General features: G+C 38.6%; 1 protein-coding gene across 7 annotated transcripts in view; it reads left to right on the top strand.

The window, feature by feature from the left end:
• The window catches only part of Scmh1 (Scm polycomb group protein homolog 1), a 93118-nt gene that overhangs the window by 12705 nt on the left and 73756 nt on the right, over window positions 1-6657 (top strand). For 5 of the 7 annotated variants that reach the window (XM_026781769.1, XM_026781768.1, XM_026781767.1 and 2 more), the window contains exons 2-4: window positions 2684-2746; window positions 3444-3467; window positions 6138-6362. The gene's annotated coding sequence lies outside the window, so the exon portion shown is untranslated. The remainder of the gene's footprint in view (window positions 1-2683; window positions 2747-3443; window positions 3468-6137; window positions 6363-6657) is intronic. The other 2 variants (XM_013348359.2, XM_005353322.2) reach the window with 1 other exon arrangement.

Below are 6657 nucleotides of genomic sequence, written 5' to 3'. Positions count from 1 at the left end.
TCTTCTGGCTTCTTGAGTCTCCATTGAGAATTCAGGTATAATTCTAATAGGTCTGCCTTTATATATTACTTGGCCTTTTTCCGTTGCATCTTTTAATATTCTTTCTTTGTTCTATATGTTTAGTGTCTTATTACGTGGCTAGGGGACTTTCTTTCCTGATCCTATTTGGTGTTCTATAAGCTTTTTGTGTTTTTTAGGCATCTCCATTTTTAGGTTAGGAAATTTTTCTTCTATGATTTTGTTGAAAATATTTTCTGTGCCTTTGAGCTGGTTATCTTCTTCTATTCCTATTATTCTTAGGTTTGGTCTTTTCATAGTGTCCCAGATTTCCTGGATGTTTTGTGTCAGGAACTTTTTAGATGTAATGTTTTCTTTGACCAGTGTATCAGTTTCTTCTGTCATATCTTTTATGGCTGAGATTCTCTTTTCTCTCTCTTGTATTCTGTTTGTAATGCTCACATCTGTAGTTCCCCATCTCTTACCTAGGTTTTTCCTCTCCAGGATTCCCTCAATTTGTGTTTTCTTTATTGCTTCTGTTTCCATTTTCATATCTTGATCAATTTTCTTCATTCCCTTTACCTGTTTGGGTTTTTCTAAGGGGGAGTGTCTTTAAGAGATTTATCCATTAACTCCAATTGTTTGTGTTTTCCAATATTTCTTTAATGCATTTATTCATTTCCTCTTTAAGGACTGCTGTGCTATCATCTTTATAAAATTGGTTTTAAAGTTGTTTTCTTGTGCTTCAGCTGTATTGGAATAGCTGGGCTTTGGTAGCACCATATTGTCATGACTGTTATTGATTGTGTTTTTACACTAGTGTCTAGGCATCTGGGTTTGAGATTAATATAGGTCTAGGAGCCAATTTCTGAGTTTATTTTTGTGGATTGGTGTTTTGTTCCTTGGTTTCTGTTTCCGCTTTGGTCTTCTGCTCTCTGATTGTATTTCTGACAGTCAACATGGCCTCTGATCCAGCAGGAAGTCTGTAGATAGGTGACTAGACTTCTGATAGCTAGCCTGGTGTTGCCTTTAGTCAAAGGGATCTCTATTCTTCTGACTGATGTGACCTTCACTTGAGCATTGGATATTTGCCCCTATAGGAGGTGGCAGGTGTGTATGTGTATCCATGTGTCTGCACGTGCATGTGTGACTTCAGTCTTTGGGTTCAGAACCCAGGGAGTGGAAGGGTTTAGATGACAGGTGAGGCTCTTAACTGTTCTGGCTGGTGTGGCCTATACCTTACCAGTAGTTATCTGCCAGAGATGGACTAGGGTAGGGGCACAGCAGCAGCAGTGGGCTGTAAAGTTGGAAAGGGGTGTCTGTGAAGTGAGTCTTTGAGATCCAAACCGAGGGAATAGAAGGGTTCCAAGTAAAGGTGGGGCTCATACCTGTTCTGACTGGTGTGGCCTGAACTGCCAGCCATTGTTTGTTTTCTCCTTTTCATTCAGTCTAGGAAACCAGCCCATAGAATGGTACCACCCACATTTGTTGCTGGTTGATGGAGAGTCTTCTCAACTTAACCCGATCTACAACAAACAAACAAAAGACATTCCTAATATTTTAAGTGACCCTGGAGCTAATCAAGTTGACAATAATAACCATTGACAGTCTACCCCTTGCCAATTTGACATCCAAATATATTACTTTAAGCCTGCCCATAGGCTTTTGGCAATCTGATAAGGCAGAATACTTCAAAAACATCCCCTAGTCTTTAACAGATCTAAAGCTGTTCAAAGGAGTAAATGCAGTCTTTTCTGAGACTCATGCAATCTCTTACTGTGAATGCCTATAAAGAACTTATGTATTTCCAATATACAGTGGCACATAGTAAACACTGCTGTAGTGTGTTCTGTTACTCTAGCCCCATGTTGGAATGCCAAAAGTTTGTTGTTTTACTCTTTTGGCATTTTGGGGGCAGGGGGTGGGATGCCACCTAGCTCTCAAATCACACTTGGAGTCTTATTCTTTCTTATGAATCTCCTGCCTTAGCTTGGCTTGTTTCTTGCCAGTTTTTCTTAAATTATCTGGTCTACCTTTTGCCTCTGGGCTTTTTCCTTTTCTTTCTTCTATATATCTTACTTGCACTTTTACTCTGTGGCTTGCTGTGTAGCTAGGTAACTGACCCCTGGCATCCTCCTCTCCTATTCTCTTGCTATTTCCCTTTCCTCAGATTTCTCCTTTTATTTATAGCCTGCCTGCCTGCCCTCCCCCCCCATCTTTTCTCCAGCCTCACTGTTGGCTGTTCAGCGCTTTATTAGACCATCAGGTGTTTTAGACAGGCAAAGAATCACAGCTTCACAGAGTTAACAAATGCAGCATAAACAAAAGCAACACATCTTTACATCATTAAGCAAATGTACCAGAGCATAAACAAAAGTAAGACAACTTAAAATAGTGTTCTACAACAAAGCACTCCCTTTCCAAAAGGAGGGAACAGGAGCATATCAAAAGAAAGAGCCTGAACCAAGGGATGATATCAAATCCTGAAACTCATGTCTTTTTCTGTTCTTAGAAACAATGCTGAACCTTTTAAAATAAAACCTTTTTCTATATTTATATTATTTGCTTAGAATGAAATCTCCAAGGTGCATTCTTTATTAAGAACTATTAATGCATACTGCCTCAAGTATTGAATTTTGTATTTTCCTTCCTCATGACTTATCCTTATCTCTTTCTATAACAATAGACTGGAATGATGTGAGAAAACATAAGTATGATCAGCTGTCAGAATCTGCATCTCAGTATCAAGGTAAGAAAAAACTAGTTAGTATGAAAAATTGTATCCAATCTCTTGCCATAAAATAGTTATCCTTAAATGTCTGATTTACAATTAATTTACTGGTTAAATCAAAGGAATATATGATCATTTATAGAGGTGTTTGTCAAAAGCAATATATTTTCTTTTGATCTGGAAACCCAAATTCTGAGTATAAATAATCCCAAATTAGTGTTACTGCTCTAGGCACAGTTGCTCAGCTTCTGCATTTTTATTTTGTTTAGGCTCAGAAGAAAGACAAAATTGAATGCTGTCTTAGCTAGGGCTTACTATTGCTGTGAGGAGACACCATGACCACAGCAACTCTTATAAAGAAAACATATAATCAAGGGAGCTCACATACAGTTCATAAGTTCAGTCCATCTTGATGGGAGATTAGTGACTTGCATGGTGCTGGAGAAATAGCTGAGTGTCTTACATCTGACCATCACACTGAGGGATGCCTGAGAAAAAAGAGACCTCAAAGTGCCACTTCCTTTGGGGGCCATTTTCTTTCAAACCCCCACAAATGCTCTACATACTTCTACTGTTATCAAGAGACTCTTCTAAAATGAGATGATTGTAGTAGATAAGTTTTCAAACCACTGTTTTGTGCCTGAACTTTACCTTTCTATCATTCTGTTAAAATCATCATGATGACCTATGGTTTAACATTTGTTTTCTTGAATAGGACCTGCTAACATCCTGGAGATAGGTAAGATCTTTTCTTTTTCTGTTAAATAAGGGGACTTACTAGACCAGAGATTTGATTGTAAGCAGTTTTTAATCCACTAGGAAAAGAACTCCATATGTCTTTATTTCATAATCTAGGAAATCACTCTTTGCCTAATTAGTGTGTAATTACCTTAGATGGCCTATCAGGCCCTTCTTATCAGGAGGATATAGACCAAGATAACAAAAGGGAAGAGGTGTGGTTAATTACATAGAGTATAGGTTAAACAGGAAACTAACCAAACTGGAAGTAACTTCTTAATCTTCCAAGTCTTAGCTAAAACAAACCTGGCCATTGTTCATAATATGTTTAGCGACATTTTTCTAAAAGAAATTATTCATAAGATAGGTTGAACCAAAATTAAACGTAAAGGTTTCTTTCATTTATAAACTACAGAAAAATGCAAACATACCTATTTAAGTAACAAGTCAAACTGATAGTAGATTTGGTTTTCATCCTCCATAGTTTATTTTAGGAATAAGATTTGAGGAATAAAACTAATACTCATAGTTCTTAGTCAGTGGTTTCTGCATAAACTCCAGTCAGTTTCTTAGCGTCCTGTGATGCCTGTGTATTACATATTCACATACTCATACTTTTACCAAATTTTGCTCAAGTATTTTGATATCTTATGTTACCATAATTCCATGTGTTCAACGATACTATAATCATTATCTACTTCTTTCCTCTTACCATTTCTTTCTATAAGCTATTTTCTGTCAATTCCAAAACAGAAAATAACAAAATAGAAAACTACAGAAGTCCAACAGAATTCCTGGGTTGTGGAGAGCTGGCTCTGCCATTTAGTTACTTTGTGACTCTGATCATTAATTTTATCATGACTTAAATGAGAATAATAATCTCATCCTGTTTACTTCACAGGGTTGGGAAGCTCACATAAACTAATGAATGTGAAAACACCATAAAGCTTGCATTTGCCTTAAAACTGGAGAATTGTAATGTTTTTCATTCTTCTTAGCAGCTGAGCTCACACTTTCAGTCCAGTCTGACCTCCTTTGAGGTGAAGCATTATGAATGTGAGCTGAACAAATGAATGAAGTGAAATGATGAAGGGCAATGTACCTGGGACTTGGTAACAAATGATAGATATTCCTTAAGCAATAGTACTAATGTGTAAGCGGAAAACCATGGGCAGAGATTCAGACAGGCCTGGTTCAGTCCTATTCTCCACCCATCAGTTTTATAACTTCAACCAAATTAATCTTTCTGGCATAATTCCTCATCTTTAAAATGAACATGAAACTGAGATGCTGAGCTAATCTGACACAAACAGGCAAAGGGGGCATAGTCATAGCTGCTGCTGATGTTGGTCTTGTTGCTAATATGAATAATGATAACAACTGTAGCTCATGTGACAGCCTTGGGCATGTTATAAACAATATGTTTGTGGACAGGAAGTTTAGTTACTCATTTTACATGAAATATATCAGTTATCAAGGGAGTTCATAATTTGAAAGTACAATTTTCCTCATGAGAGTAATTGGTGGCACACACACACACACACACACACACACACACACACACATATATTCTCTGATATACATTAAAGCTGCATGCTCTATTTTTCCTAATGAGAATTGAGAGTAGAAGACTCCTGGAGCCTTCATTCTGAACTAAATTAATCTGCTTTGGTGGTCTGGGGCTCTAAGTCAGTGATACAGTGTTTGCCTAGCATGTTCAAGGCCCTGGGTCTGATAATAATAGTAATAATCTTTTGTTTTTATGTAGCATTTCAAAATTTGGTATTTCATATTGCCTATTGAATTCTTGAGTACCTTAGATTTTTAGGAATTTAATAGCCTTTTTAGGCAAATTGTATCATATTAGTAGACATGTATATATTGAGCCAAATATGTTTCTTTGTATTCTGCTAGCCACATCCTAACTTTTAGGGCCAACAGAAGAGGCTTAGCTCTTTGACTATTAGATGGCGCTTTCAGGGACGACCTTCTCACTGCTGCTTTGCCACTTTTATAGTGCAGCCACTGTCATCTCCCACCTAGGTTTTAGATTTGGCTCCCTAACTATTCTTCCAGCCTCCAGCCTTATTCCTCTCCAGTCCATTTTTAACACTGTGGTCAGAATGACTGCACCCTAAATTTATTAGTATTCTATTTCTCATAAACATGGTGAGTTGTAAACATGGTCCTTGTCTTGATGCTGTAGCAGAATACTTGACAACAGCAGCTTAAAGAAGAGAGAAGGGTTTCTTCAGTCTAAGAGAATGCTCATGAGCAGGTCATGTAGAGAGTGGGGCAGCAGTGGTGTCAGGAGCTGAGACAACTAGCCATGCCCACAACCAGGAAGCAGAGGGAGATGAGTACCTGTACTTGGCTAACTTTCTCCATCTTACTAGTCTGGAACCCATTGAATGGTGCCATTCACATTTAGTGTGGGTCTTTCCACCTCAATTATCCTAATCCAGATAAACCTTTGCAGACATGCCCAGAGGCCCAGAGATTTGTTTCTAAGGTGCTTCTAGGTCCTTTTGGGTTGACTATACTAACAGTGTGGTATAAAGGTTGCTTTGATACCCAGATACTTTTTCTGTCTACAACCTCTTTTAAAACTTTTCTCTGAAACAGTTTGCTTTCGCTTTGACTCCTGCTTATCTTATCCTTTTATACTTAGGAACCCGAATGTTATTGCCTCTGGGAAGCCTTCCACAAACCTTCTGCGTGCTCCTACAGCACCCTCCACCTCTCCAAGTGCAGCCCTCACCACACCATTCTGCCATGGATCATTTAGTTTCTGTCCCTCCCTAGACTGAAGCTCACGAGAACAAGGGCAATATTTTGATAATGGTTGTGTCTCCAGTACCCAGCACAATACTGTAAATAATTCTTGGAAGAATGGGTGAGGAAATGGCTCTGAGGTTTTGCTTTCTTACTCATGATTAATGCTAATGGATTGTTCCTTCAGTTGGTTCACAGGTGACATGGTTTTGGATCTCCTTACCACAAAGTCACCATTTCTATTCTTGTGTGCTGTATCTCTCTCAGAGTCAGGCCAAACTTAATGCCCACATGTGATGTTAATAGTCCAGATAGAAGTAGGGAGCCGGGCGGTGGTGGCGCACGCCTTTAATCCCAGCACTCGGGAGGCAGAGGCAGGCAGATCTCTGTGAGTTCGAGACCAGCCTGGTCTACAA

Source organism: Microtus ochrogaster, chromosome 10, assembly GCF_000317375.1.
Source record: "Microtus ochrogaster isolate Prairie Vole_2 chromosome 10, MicOch1.0, whole genome shotgun sequence".
NCBI lineage: Eukaryota > Metazoa > Chordata > Mammalia > Rodentia > Cricetidae > Microtus > Microtus ochrogaster.
The sequence above is the reverse complement of the archived record's forward strand: the minus strand, read 5'-3'. Positions and strand labels throughout refer to the sequence as shown.